At 37.5% G+C, this 14,695-nt stretch overlaps 1 protein-coding gene and 1 pseudogene across 3 annotated transcripts in view; both read left to right on the forward strand.

Annotated features, from left to right (window-relative positions):
* LOC103256157 overlaps window positions 1–2,010 on the forward strand; it is a 31,248-nt pseudogene extending 29,238 nt beyond the window's left edge. Inside the window, exons 3-5 of the transcript XR_002481733.1 lie at window positions 431–598; window positions 676–849; window positions 949–2,010. The product of XR_002481733.1 is annotated as an uncharacterized LOC103256157 (transcript). The remainder of the gene's footprint in view (window positions 1–430; window positions 599–675; window positions 850–948) is intronic.
* The window catches only part of SSBP2 (single stranded DNA binding protein 2), a 200,490-nt gene that overhangs the window by 94,947 nt on the left and 90,848 nt on the right, over window positions 1–14,695 (forward strand). The gene's annotated exons all lie outside the window — the stretch shown is intronic.

Genomic DNA, 14,695 nt, shown 5'->3' on the forward strand with positions numbered 1-14,695 from the left:
TGTGCATGCATCCTCTACAAGTGGTTGTGCTTTTGTGTACTTTACTGTATTGTATATAGTATAGATAGTAGTACAGTATCTTTATTTCGAGCCCAGGATGTCTGGAAGCAAGTGTAAAAACAGTGGTGATGATACTGAATAGCTTATTGCGTTAGTTGGGTATCTAAGCTAACTTGGTTGGACTTACAAATTTGACTTAAGAACTTGCTCTTCAAACAGAACTCGTTCATATGTAGGGGATTAACTGTATTCAGCGATAATAGTCTTGTTTTAATCCTAAAATGCCTCCTGATTCTCATGATAGTCTCTGAAATTTCAGCATGTCTGCCTGGTGTGAAGCATACCATAGGTGCCAACAGCAGAGTGGATTGACTCATGTGAAAGTCGGCTCTTAGAGCTCATCCACACTGTCTTCTGTCCAACTAATCAGCCACTGGGAAGAAGAAAACTCTGTGGATAGTTAAAAAAAGATTTTTGGCTCTCTCCGCGGTGGAGGCAGGGAAGCAGGTTGATCCCGCCACTGAGGCCGCCACCGCCTGCGGGGAGCGAGGAGAGGCTGCAACCGGGGAGAAGTCGCCGGAGTCGCCGCCAGAGAGGTGTCAGACTCCCCAGCAGCCGCCTCTGGAGAGGCCCGCCCACCCCCTTGCCCATCCCCCTGTCCCGTTGACAATGCAGCCTGCTCTGCAAAGTGGTACAATGGAAGGGACTATGTTTTCATTGAATTTGGTGTTGAAGACAGTAAAGATGTTAATGTAAATTTTGAAAAATCTAAACTTACGTTCAGCTGTCTTGGCGGAAGTGATAATTTTAAACATTTAAATGAAATTGATCTTTTTCACTGCATTGATCTAAATAATTCCAAGCATAAAAGAATGGACAGATCGATTTTGTGTTGTTTACGAAAAGGAGAGTCTGGCCAGTCATGGCCAAGGTTAACAAAAGAAAGGGCGAAGTTTAATTGGCTTAGTGTGGACTTCAATAATTGGAAAGACTGAGAAGATGATTCAGATGAAGACATGTGTAATTTTGATTGCTTCTCTGAGATGATGAACAACATGGGTGGTGATGAGGATGTAGATTTACCAGAAGTAAATGGAGCAGATGATGATTCACAAGACAGTGATGATGAAAAAATGCCAGATCTGGAGGAAGGAATATTGTCGTCACCTGGATTTTGAGAAAGCAAAATAACTTCTGCAAGATTTCATAATTGAGAGAATTCCTGAGTTGATAGCTCTAAAGGCAGATGCTGTATTTGCCTCCTTTAACCCATTTTTCAACCTGTTTTGTTTTTTAAAAGGCTTTACTAAGGGTTTATAATGTACCATTGTATGGGGCAATTTTAAGTCAGCTAAGGCAATAACCTTATGCATGAACATTTCCCAGACTTCCATGAAGCTATTGAGGTCCTAGGCAATTGATGCAGCAGTTGTGATAAACACATTTCACCTAAGTCTCCTTTCTTCGTAACATAGATACTGACATGATAGGGAAAGAGTACTGAATTTTAGGTTTTAGAACATGGACTCAAAAGTGACTGAAACAAATTGGCTGATACCTTAAACTGGTAACCTGCTGGTCCTCTGGTGCATCCTTCAGGGTTGTTCACTGAAGTTTATTTTTCAAAAAATTTACTTCACATTATTGTATGTAAGTGATCATTTGTCAGTGATCCAGATGTATCTTAGCTAAAACTAGTGAATGCCCTAACTTAGGTGGTTTTTGAAGCCTATACATTTGGTATTGTTCGGCCCTTAAGCTTTTATATCTCTTAGCATGGAGGACAAAGAAAGCTGTACATTGTTGCTTGAGAGTCTGTACATTTAGACCAGATTTGTATTCGCACTGTCAGTATGGCAAATGAGTGAAAAAAAATGTTAATACACTATTGGAATTTTTTATTTCTTTTTTTGATTCAGCTTATACCAGGGTTGAAAACCTCAATTTATGTTCATGACAGTGGGGATTTTTTTAAATGTCTACATTTTTTCTAATAAACTGTTGGAAGACCTAAAAAAAAAAAAAAGATTTTTGGGTGTTGATCATAGAAATTACCTAATAAAATATTGGGTTTTATTAAACAGTAAAATCAGATAAGCCCAGTGAGATTGAAACATGTTAAGGATATTAATAATAATCTCTCATTTCTTTGGAGAAAGTCAACAAATACAATTTTGAAACATTTAAAAATTTCTTTCAGAAAATGAATCTCATCTTTTCTGGAATAGATATCAAGTGCTACAATATTGTTAAACTATAGTTACACATACTGTCCCAGTACCAAAATATCTGAACATAATATATTTTTTTCTGTCCTTTAATAGAGCTAAGCATATAGGTGATTTTTTAAAAAATCTTGTTTGCTTCCAAGTGTTGGCAATTGTGAGTAAAGCTTCTATAAACATTTATTTGCAGGTTTTTTGTGAACATAAGTTTTCAATTCTTTTGGGTAAATACCAAGCATAACAATTGTTGGGCCATATGGTCATTCTTTTTTTTTTTTTGAGTTGGAGTCTCACTCTGTCACCCAGACTGGAGTGCAGTGGCTGCTCCCGGCCACTGCAGCCTCAACCTGCTGGGCTCCGGCAATCCTTCTGCCTCTGCCTTCCAAGTAGCTGGAACTACAGGCGCATGCTACCACGCCCAGCTAATTTTTGATTTATTGTAGAGATGAGGTCTCGCCAAGTAGCCCAGGTGGGTCTCGAACCCGTGGGCTCAGGCAATCCACTCACCTCAGCCTCCCAAAGCGCGGGATTACAGGCTGAGCCACCAAGCCTGGCTGGTCATTCTTAATGGTAAGAGTTTGTTTAGTTTTGTAAGAAGTTACCAAACTGTTTTCCAAAGTGGCTGTGTCATTTTGCATTTTGAGAGTTCCTGTTGCTCTACATCTTCACCAGCATTCAATGCTGTCAATGTTCTGGATTTTGACCATTCTACTAGGTGTATAGTGGAACCTCATTGTTTTATTTGGCACTTCCTTAATAACTTGTGATGTGGGGCATCTTTTCATATACTCATTTGCCATCTGTATATCTTCTTTGGTGAGATCTCTTCAAATTTTTGGTCTGTTTTGGGGGTGTTTGTTTTGTTATTGTTACATTTTAAAGAGTTCTTTGTATATATTTATAACTGTTCTTTATCAGATGTGCCTTTTACAAATACTTTCTCCCACTTTGTGGCTTATCTTCTCATTTTCTTGACAGTGTCTTTCACAGAGCAGAACTTTTAAATTTTAATAAGATCATGTTATAAATTCTTTCTTTCATGCATCTTGTCTTTAGTAGTCTATCTAAAAGTTATCTAGATTGTATCCTATGTTATTTTTCATATAGGTCTGTGACCCATTTTCAGGTAATTTTTGTATAAGATCTGTGCCTAGAATCATTTTTTTGCATGTGGATGTCCAGTTATTCTAGCACCACTTATTGAAAGACTGTCTTTTTTCCATTTGATTGCCTTTGCTCCTGTGTCAAACATCAGTTGACTATATTCTGTGGATCTGCTTCTGAACTTTCTCTTCTGTTCTTTTTTTTTTTTTCCTCTGTCAATACACCATTATCTGGTTACTATAGCTTTATTGTCAGTTCAAATTTGTTCTTTCACTTGTTGAAGAATATTTTGTTTACTATTCTGGGTCTTTTGCCTCTCTGTATTAACGTAATAATTTATTTGTAAGTATCCATAAAACAACCTGGTTGAACTTTCACTGGGATTTTGCTGAATCTATAGGTCAAGTTGGAAAGAACTAGCATCTTGACAATATTGAGTCTTCCTATTCATGAATATGGGATGTCTCTCCATTTATTTAGTTTTTTTATTTCTTTAATAGGAGTTTTATAGTTTTTCTCATACATATTTTGTTAGATTTATACACAAGGTGTTTCATCATTTGGGGTGCTAATGTAAATGGTATTGTGCTTTTAATGTCAAGTTTCACTTGTTCATTGGTGGTTTATAGGAAAGCAATTGGCTTTTGTATTTTAATCTTGTATCCTGACACCTTAATATAATCACTTATAATCACTCTTCTCTTGATTTCATTGTTTCTGAGAATTCAGATGTAATTGTTAATTTTGTTCTTCTACTGGTAAGGTATGTGTGTGTGTTACCTCTGGCTTCTTTCAAGATCTTTTTTTTTTCTATTCCTTTCCATTTAAATATGACATGTCTAGGTGTCAGTTTTTGTTTTGTTTTGATTTTGGCATTTATCCTGCTACATGTTCTCTGTGCTTCCTGGTTCTCTGGTTTGGTGTCTGACGTTAATTTGGAGAAATTCTCAATTATTAGTGCTTCAGATGTTATTTCTCTTCCTTTTGTTTTTCTTTTTATATCTCCATTATGCACATTGGCACTTCTTATAGTTTTCCATTGGTTCTTGGATAATCTGGATATTCTGTTCTGGTTTTTTATTAGTTGTATCTCTCTTTGGTTTTCCATTTTGAAGTTTCTGTAGGTGTATTCTCAAGCTCAAAGACTCTTTCCTCAGTCATATCTAGTCTACTAATAAACCATCAGAGGTATGTTTTATTTCTGTTACAGTGGTTTTTATCTCTAGAATTTCTTTTTTATTCTTGGAATTTTCATTTTTCTGCTTACACTGTCCATATGTCCTTGTAATTTGGTTACTTTATCCACGAGATTTCTTAAATTATTAATCATCAGTGTTTTAAATTCCCAGTCTGATATTCCACCATCCATTCCATGTCTGAGTCTGGTTCTGGTGTTTGCTGTCTTTTCAAACTGTGTGTTTGCCTTTTAGTAGGCCTTGTGGTTCTTTCACAATATCCTGGGTGAAAGTAACTGCTGTAATAAACAGTAAGGTGGTGGTAACACGTTGAGAGGCACACTATTCACCATAGCAAAAACATGGAACCATCTGTGCTGCTCATCAAAACGGCCAGATTTTTTTTTAAAATGTGGTACATATACACAATGGAATATTACACAGTCATAAAGAAGGACAAACATATGGACTTCGCAGCAACTTGGATGGATTTAGAGTCTATCATACTTAAAGGTCTATCACAGAAACAAAGAACAGAGAGAACATGTTCTCGAACATGTTCTCACTCATAAGCAGACCCTGAGCATTTACCAAAATACCATAAGAAAGGGATTGGCTGTAACGGGATACTGCCATGGTGGGGGTTAGAGGGACACAGTATCAATAAGGGTAACTGATTTCAAACCAGACAAAGTGGGGAGCAAAGGGTGGTCTAAACTTTACCTGTACAATGACCACTGATATACCTAATCCTGAATTGTGCTCCACATGTTTAAAATAAAATTTAAAAATGTAAAATATTTTTTAAAAAAAGAGAGACAGGAAATATCTGTAGTCCTGTGAGTAGGACTCAGTCTTTTAGTGTCCCTGTGCCTTTGGGCTGGAAATTTACAAGTGCTATCTCCCTCACCCCTACCCCTTAGGAGAGGAAGGGTGGTTTAGGTGGACTGGGTTGAGTACTTCCCTTACCTCAGGCATTTAGGCTCTGATAAAACCCTAGCAGGTTAGGCTCTGGTTAAGTAGTTTCTCTTGAGGGCAGACGTTGTTAGACATCACTATCTAAAAAGCATAGATAGAAGTCACATGGCAAATTAAAATATTTTTACTTAATAAAAATATATCAAAATTTGTGGGGTATAGCTAATTACTGGCAGAAGCCAGTATGTGCTCTGGCACATGTCAAAATGGTCCTTTTTTCCTTCCCCCATTCCCCACCAGAAACAAGGAGACTTCTCTCCAACACCTGCTTTGAGAACCTGGTCAAGCCCCCCCCATGACTGGGTTACCTAGAATTCTTGACTCGGATTTGTCCATAGTGACCTTCCAGTACTTCATCAGTTATGGTTCAGGTTTTCCTGACACAGTACTGGTTCCAGGGGAGATTTCTGCTCTGGTCAGTTGTGGTTCTCATATTTGCCTGTCTCTCTGGTTTTGGGGGCAGTGGTATGCCCTGTGACCTCACCTCTCTTACAGATCTAAAAACCAATCTTATAGATTGGTTGTTGGTTATTTGGTCAGCATTGTACATTTTGTTAGGACAGAGTGGTGATTCCCAGGCTCCTTACATGGAGTCTGTTACCCTTTTTATGTGTTGTGTTGGATTCTAATGTTCATATTGTGTTAAAGATATTTGTGTCTACATTTATGAGAGATATTGATCTGTGTTTTCCTTTCTTGTAATTTTTTTGTCTGGTTTTGCAGTCAGAATAATACTGGTTTCTGTCAGTAATTATCTATACCCCCAAAATTTTGATACATATTTATTAAGTAAAAATATTTTAATTTCCCATGTGACTTTTAGCTATATGTTCTTTAGATAGTGTTGTTTAACATAAAATGTTTGGAGATTTTTCAGGCACATTTTGTTTTCAATTATTAATTTAATTTTATTGTGGTCATGTAACATATTTTGTATGTTATCTTTGTAAATTCACTGAGACTTGTTTTATGGCACAGCAGATGGTCTATTTTGGTGAACACTTTAATGGTACACATTGAAAAAATGTGTATTCTGCTATCTCTGAGTGTAGTGTTTTGTAAATTCTGTTAGATTTAGTTGGTTTATAGATTTCTTCTAGTTTTTTATGCTCTTACTAATTTTTTATGTATGTTCTATCATTCACTGAGAGAGAAATGTTAAAATCTCTACCTATAATTATCTGTTTCTTATTTCAGTGCAGATTATCTTTGCTTCATATACTTTAAAGCTTATTAATTAGACACAAAACCTTTAGGATTGTTTTATCTTTTTGTTCTGTTGAACTTTTGTTATCATAAAACTGTCATTTTTCTGATATTCCTTGCCTGAAGTCTAATTTATCTGGTCACTCCAGCTGCCTATGATCATATTTGAAGGTATATTCTTCTCTCTACTATTCCGTTTAACTTACATGTGTCTTCATATGTAAAGTGTGTTTCTTGGAGCAGCATGTATTAGATCTGGTTTTATTATCCACTCTAAGTCAATGCTTTTATTGCAGTGTTTAGACCACTTATAGTTTATAAAAAATATTTTTGAATCATCTGTTATTTTATTTTCTGTTTGTCCCATCTAACCTTTGGATTTTTTAAGTATTTAATTTTCAATATTCCATTTTATCTGTACTACTAGGTATACTGCTTCCATTTGGGGAAGGAAATGCTCTAGAGCTTAAATATTTGCAATATAATGCTCCTTGAAAAGAAGTTCAGAATTGGAAAATTATGGCTGATGTGGACAGTGTACATACAATGTTAATCAACTATTAGAAGGGAATAGTTTGAAGGTGGTAGTTTTCAGGCAAAAATTAGTGAGTACTTTAGTAGCACTATATACAGCATTAATCTTTCACACCTGGCCTCTGTTTTGGTAACACTCCCTCACTGTGCTAAGGAACGTTTCTTTCATCAGATAGACTTTGTCTTTCAGATGCACATTTCCAATGCACACTTTACTCTACACACTCCGTGGCAATTCCACTCTTCATCCATCAGCTGATAACTTATTTTTCATAGCATCTGTCTCAGATGTCTTCTTTCCAAATGCTCTATTCCAGTTCCTCTCAATAACAGCTTCTGACTTCGTATCACTTTTGACAGAGAAGACTGAGATAGTCTGGCATGAGATTTGTGGTATCCTGCTTTCTCCTCAAGTAGTCTCTGCTTTCTCCTCCAGGAGGTGATGACAGTCTCACCCCCAGCTGTCTCAGAAGAGTTGCCTCTTCCCTTCATAGCAGACCTTCACAACTGTACCCAGAATCCCGTGTCTCTCCGGGGCCCCGACCTCCGCATGTGTCTTCCACTTGCACCATTTCCCTCTCTGGAGAGGATCTCCATTTGACTTTTATATTGTGTTAACTGCTTTTGATATCTTTACCATCTTCTTATGCACAGTTTTAAGTGTGTACGCTGGAGCCGCCACCTCTGTTTCCCAGTCTCCCACCCTCTCCTTCGCCCTTGGAGTCCAGCTTCCACACTAAACTCTCAGATGAGTATACTTTTGTACCTGGTTAATTCTTATGTGTCTTAAACACCAAGCTCTAGAATAATTTCCAAGAATTCTTCCCAAAACTTCCAGGAATTCCAAAACTTGGGAATTCTCTTTCGTGCTTTAGGCCTATAATCATGTCTTATTTATTTATATTCTCTCGTATTCTCTCAGTGCTTGATATCTAAGCTCATAATTTTTTTTAGTTTAACTGAAATTTTGTATCTTTTCCTCTCCTAGAATTTTATTATCAGTGTATCATTCAACATTTTTAATCTTCCAATTGAAATTTTCACCTTTCTTGACTTCTAAACCTTTCTGGTTTATTTCCTCAAGATTATTTTTTGAAAACCTACTCCTTGCAAGTGTTTGGCCCCAAAATATTGTTATTCTGTATGTTTATGCAGCTTTCAGTGAACACATGTTGAACATCTACTGTGCACCTAGGCACCGATGATTCAATAATTAGAGACAGAGCTCCTTCAACTGAGAATGCCATTGACTCAAAGGAAAGAGATGCTTAAGAGATTATAATATCATGTGTGTTGCATTATTCAGAGTACTTTGTGCTTTCTCTTATGGGAAGTGGGGTATCTTCATTTGTTTTAAAGTTTTCACTTGAAGAGGTGATTAGAATACATTTGTAATTGTAAAAAAAAAAAACTGTTGGCAGGCCTAAGATATGGACCTGGGGGGAGGAAACAGGAGAGAGAGAAATGGGACTGTTATAACAATCTGGATATAAAAGACGATTAAAAACTTGATGACAACAGTGACGTGGGCAAGGATGGGAGAAATACCAAAGATGTTTATCCAGCCTTGTCTTTTCATCCATGTTTCAGTTGTGTATTTCCCACTGCTCTCTCAAACGCCTCTAACTGCATAACAACTAAACTCAACATAAATAATGACAATAATGTTCTAATTGCTGTATCTATATTAACTCATGTAACCCTCCAACAATGCCATAAGGTAGATGCCACTAGTATACACATTTTCTGAGGAAAGATCCATTGCACAGAGAGTTTCAGTGACCGACCAGCATTACACATAATCCTAACTCTTCTGCTTTTTGTTTTACATGAGATGGTGCTCATTCAGGGCGGTATGGCCATAGCCTGTTTTTTGTTTTGTTTTGTTTTTTAAACCATCATGCACACAGCCTGAAGCCTGGAGTGGTCATCTCCTGCCTTCACTTCTGATTGCTTTTGTTTCTCTGAATCACTATTTCTCAGGTTCACTTTTCTTTCCCCCCAACAACCTGGGTCTTTTTAAATGCTGGTGTCTTTGCCTTCGGCTTTCCTCATTTGTCTTTCCTTTTTTTCCTGTCAGATAAATATCACCACCATCATGTTGTTCAGTTGATTCATGTCTTGGAAATATAGAATAACTATCACTCACTGAATCAAATATGTCTTGTATTTAAGAACTCTCAGTGACTGGCCTTCTTTCATGTATACCAGTCTTTTTTCTCCATCTGACCAAGAAGAGAATAGTTCCCTTTCTTCCATAATTTTGAGATTGTTGCTTCCTTTGTACATAATCATGTTGTTCTTCTAATCTGAATTTTTATTATTTTTTCCATCACTTTAAATTTCCTTCAGGATTTGGCCTAATCAAGACTGTTTTCCATGCAGTTCGCCCTGTGTTCAGTTGTTTCCCCTTCCTGTGTCTCCTTGGCACTGGTCATGAGCTGGGTTCTGATCTGTCTGTGCCTCCGGGGGCCACTGTCCTCTCAGGTGTTGTGGGGGGAATGAACTCACCTGGCTGCCTCGAGGAGTCAGTGCAGGAGAACAGGCGGCCTTGCATCTGCTTAGGGATCAACACACACGTTTCTCATGAACATATGAAGAATACAAAACATTTTTACCAAGGTAGTGACGTGTACTACAGCTGAGGGTAACTTTTCCAACCAAATGCTGTTCATTTTCTTCAGAGATTTCTCTTTACTTTTCACTGTGATTGATCTTACCCCACAGCTATGTTTTTACCAGTCTGTGTCATACTTGACTTGGTAAATAATCACGTCTCTCTTTTTCTATTTTACCTAAAACTTTAGAATCTTACATTTCATTCCAATAGGCTTGGCAAGTGCTGAGTCTAAGGTAGAAACAGTACTTGAAAAAAATGTATATTTTTAGTTTGTGGATACAGGACTTTATAAGTGTCCATTATGTCAAGCTTGTTAATTGGGATTGAACCTAATTTTTAGTCTATTTACTGTGTCAGTTTCTAGCAGTCTCTCAATCTCTCACTTTAATTATGGATTTCTTAATTTTTGTTTGTAATTTTGTCATTTTTGCTACATGTATTTTGAAGTTATATCATTACATACATATACAAGTTGTTATAATTTACCTTTAAATTATACCTTTAAACATATACAAGTTGTTATAACTTACCTTTAAATTATTTCTTGTACTATCGAGTGAAGATACTCTTTGTTTCTACTGATGCTTTTTTGCCTAACATTTTATTTTGTTAAACAAAGCATCTAATTTTATCTAGTTGAGTAATCACCAGTAGTGATTTCACAATGAAAGAGTTATGCCTCCATTTTCAAAATGGTGTTTAAGACTATATAAGTAAAATGGTGATATGTGATTTGGAACCATGTATTAAAACTGGATCTTGAAAGTGAGTTATGTGGGCACCTTACAGTCATCCAATTACTGTTCAGAGTAAACGATACTAAAATCACCTGATGTTTTACGTGTAATAGTGCGCTGATTTATGTTCATCATGTACAGTGAATGCTAACATGAAGGTTGTATAATGATACCACTCTGGTGTTTGGTAAAACTATCTAAGCCTATTTAGAAAATAGTGACATACTTATTAGCTTCATGATGTCTGTCAACTTGTCTTCCAGGAACTTCATACATTCATTTGACATAAAATAGTACATGCTCCTTTAGATTTAAGATACTTATTAATTCTGTAAACGACATATTAATTTTAGCCAGCAACAAAGCATATCATCATGATAGCTCTGGTGAAGTTTAGTCAGCTCTTACTGACCTCAACCAGGCACTGCTGAGCACCGTGGACACAGAGGAAGAAACCAGGCCATCCCTGAAGGGTTATTTTCAGACTTAAAACACAACCTCAGTGTAGTGTGGCAAACATTACAGAAGCCATGTGTTTTTATTCCTGGTTCACTGGATGCTGTCACGGTGTACTGGTGGTGGCATGGTGTACTAAGGTGGTGGTCAATTGTTAGTTTCTGTAATGTAGGGAAAATGTGAAAGAGAAACAAACTACAAGACATGAATTTGACATACAGAGTCAATAAGGTGGTTAAATGCATTAGGAGGTGTTATTTGATTTCTTTCTGGAATGCTCTCTAAGATCAGTTGCAAATAGCTGCTCTTGCTGAAGTTTCACATGTTCCAGCTGAACTTGAGCCTCTCCTGGCCTCTTGTCCATCCTGCCTCCATTTTGGTACACACCCAGTGCCACTGTCTCTGTGCATCATCAAGTGCTCATGCAGACCCAGGAGCCATCCTTCCTTACCCTCTTTCACTGGACTTTCTCAACTCCTTTAAAACACATTCTGAGTCTGTCTGCATGTCTTTTCCACTGCTGCCCATGCTGCCCTGTTTTGTAAGCTGCTCCAGAGAGAACTTTCCTTCTCTTGTCCTGTCGTTCGTCTATTCTTTCTTTTCAAGAAGGCTGTCAGCATTGTCTAGTTAGAATGGCAGAGCTGATGATCATGTGAGTACCTTCTCAAAATGCTGGTGGACACCCTGTTGATCCTACAATAAATCGTCCTCTGCCATCATTAGCATCACTGCAATCATCCATGTGGGCTTTCCTTGGATTTTGTCACTCTCCTGCCCACCCTGGGCACTTGACTTTTTAATTATTTTAACTGGTAATACTTTAATCCTGTTACTTTTTTCATTCTTTTTTGCCCCCTCATCACCAATTTTTCCTTCAGGTATCAGCTGAAATGTTACTTCTAAGAAACCTTCTGTGACCCTCAGGACATCTTCCCCATCTCCTTCCTACTTTGATCCCACTGGGAAACAGACCTGTACATAATCTTCTGTTCCCCCCCAAGATGATAAGCTCCTGAGAACAAGGTCAAGGTCTGCTCTACACAATATCAGATGTATAGTAGGTGCAAATATGTGTTGGATTAAAAATGAGCTGATGAATAAAAATTAGAAATTCAAAACACTGATTTTTAAATATATAAAAACTTAAACATCTCAATCATGTCCCTTTAAAAACCTAAAATTTTTGCAAATAAATTCAAAGCCATGATATATGAAAAACTGCCATATTTTAAACTTTTAAATCAAACATTTTTTATCCAATGTATTACACACTATTTTCACACTATTCCAAGTGAATTTTGTCTGCTTCTGAAAAATAAACTGACTCTTTAAGGATGAAGATTTCTTATTTTGAGACTGTCTAAAAGAATGTGGTATAGTATCTGAAGGCAGATTGTTTCAAAGGAGGAATTAAGGAATGATACCATAGGATTGAGACCTCATCTCTACAATAGATAAAAAGAAAATCAACCGGGCATGGTAGCGCATGCCTGTAATTCCGGCTACTCGGAAGGCTGAGGCGGAATGATCGCCGGAGCCCAACAGGAGAGGCTGTGGTGGCCGGGAGCGGCCACTGCACTCCAGTCTAGGCGACCGAGTGAGACTCCAACTCAAAAAAAAAAAAAAAAAAAAAATGTACTCTAGAGCCCAGTGTAAGTGCTTTAAGGGGGCGGCACCCCTTTGTAATATAAGACTTGGTACATTTGTTTCTAAACTGTCATATTAGCTCTTTCTGTTTAAACTATGGTTAATCATCTTTCTGTGGTGACTACATGTCTTACAGGCTTTGTATCTGAACATCAGTGAATACGGCACTGTAGTTGAAGGTCAAAAAAAAAAAAAATAAAAGGTACATGATGTTTGGTCAACCACTGTCCCATGATAGTTTTTGTTTTTTGAAGCAAATCTCTAGGATTATTTTTTTCCTTTGTTTCTCTATTCCAACAGAAAGCACCAGATATCTGCTGAATTTCTCATGTTGTTAGTCTGATTAACTGTATTTTTATAGGTACTGTCTATCTTTAGAATCTTTGCTAGGGCATTTTAAGGTTATCTCCTCACCAAAATAATACACAGATACGAAAGCACTCCTCCTAGGTATCCCTAAATCTGTATGTGTGCTCACATGTAGTAATGTTTCTCTTTGTTTTGCTTTGTGGCAGCAATCAAATCGTTTAAAACCCAGTGACAGAATTAAGCAGAGGTACATTCTATATTAACAATAGCAACAAAAAGATCTAGAAAGCTGGTTTCGTAGCTTAACTCCTTTTTCCAGTTTGGATACAATGTAAACAGGTATTTTCATTTATCCTATTATTTTTTTCATTGGTATCTTTTGTAAGCCATCTGTTACGCCACTTTTAAAGAAACAGTAACATCTTTTAAAACTAAGCAACAGTATTTCTGCTCAAGTTACTTTCTCTTTTTATCTGTAATACCTTTTTTGGAATATGAGCTGTTCTAAATAAATAAAGATGGTTAAATTTTGAAGCTTTAAAAATTGCTTAGTGTTAGAAATTATTCTAAAATATTGTGATATAGTGAAATAATTAATTCTGGATAAACATATTTAACAATTTGTTCTAGAGAAAATGTAAGAACTTTTAGAAATTTGTTATGTTAGATGCGTTGTTTCAGATCCATGCTAACAATAGTGTTAGGGAATTAATAATTACAGACTTCAAATTTTTTCTTAGTTTAATTTCTATAGATTTCATAAGAAAAAGCTATTATAGAGGAGATTAGTCTTTTTGTGTAAACTTTTTACTGACGTAAAGGGATATGATATTTTTTAAAGATGAGCATATAATGATTACCTTCTTCCTGGAAAAATCAACACACAAACAAAATTGCAGTGACTCACGCTATTGATGCAAAGCTGTACCTCATGATTGTAATCTGTTCTGTGGCAGAGATTTTAAAAAGAACTTAAATAGAAGTTCTGAGATTGTGTATTGAGAACAAATGTTCTTTGGATTCTGAGCAAGGCCGTCCTAGGATGACAGAGCTAGCCCTTGAGAGGTTCCCCTAGCCTGTTTTGGGGGAGGCAGACGCCTTGGAGGCCCTGCGGCCTGCAGCAGATGGCAAGTGCAGCCACACCAGAAGCCGTCATCAAGGCACTGTGGAATGAGCGGTGTGGTTGCTCTGCAGGTGGAGAAACCAAGTGTCAGGGGACATGGCAACCCGTGCAGGTGAAGTGCTGGCGTCTCAGGAACCAACTGCAGGTTATGGACTCTGCCGTGGTCATGGAAGTCCAGTGGCAAACATTGTCCCTCAGTGTTAATGTTAGGAAAGAACTCTCCAAATGTAGGTTCTGTCTCTGAGATATCTAGATACTCGTTGAGTGGGAACTGAGTCTGGGAGAGTCCAGCAAATGGAATTGAGAAATGAACCTTCTTAGGGTCCATGAGAGTGAGGGCTGGATCCTCATCACTGAGTCAGTGTACAAGGCCACACGGGGCCATCAGCAGGGCCCACACGGATGGTGGATCCTCCTATTTTCCCTGCTCCAGGAACTCGTGTGACTGGAGTCCAGGTGGTCAGAGGGACCTCTAGTGGTTGCTCCTTCACAAATAGAGGAAAGCAGAGCTGGAGGCCTAACCAGAGGCCCCTCTAGAGACAGGTTGCCATTTCTCCTTCCCTGTTTCTTCCACTTACCTG

The sequence above is a fragment of the Carlito syrichta genome, unplaced genomic scaffold (genome assembly GCF_000164805.1).
Source record: "Carlito syrichta isolate Samal-C Ts95f unplaced genomic scaffold, Tarsius_syrichta-2.0.1 Scaffold288979, whole genome shotgun sequence".
NCBI lineage: Eukaryota > Metazoa > Chordata > Mammalia > Primates > Tarsiidae > Carlito > Carlito syrichta.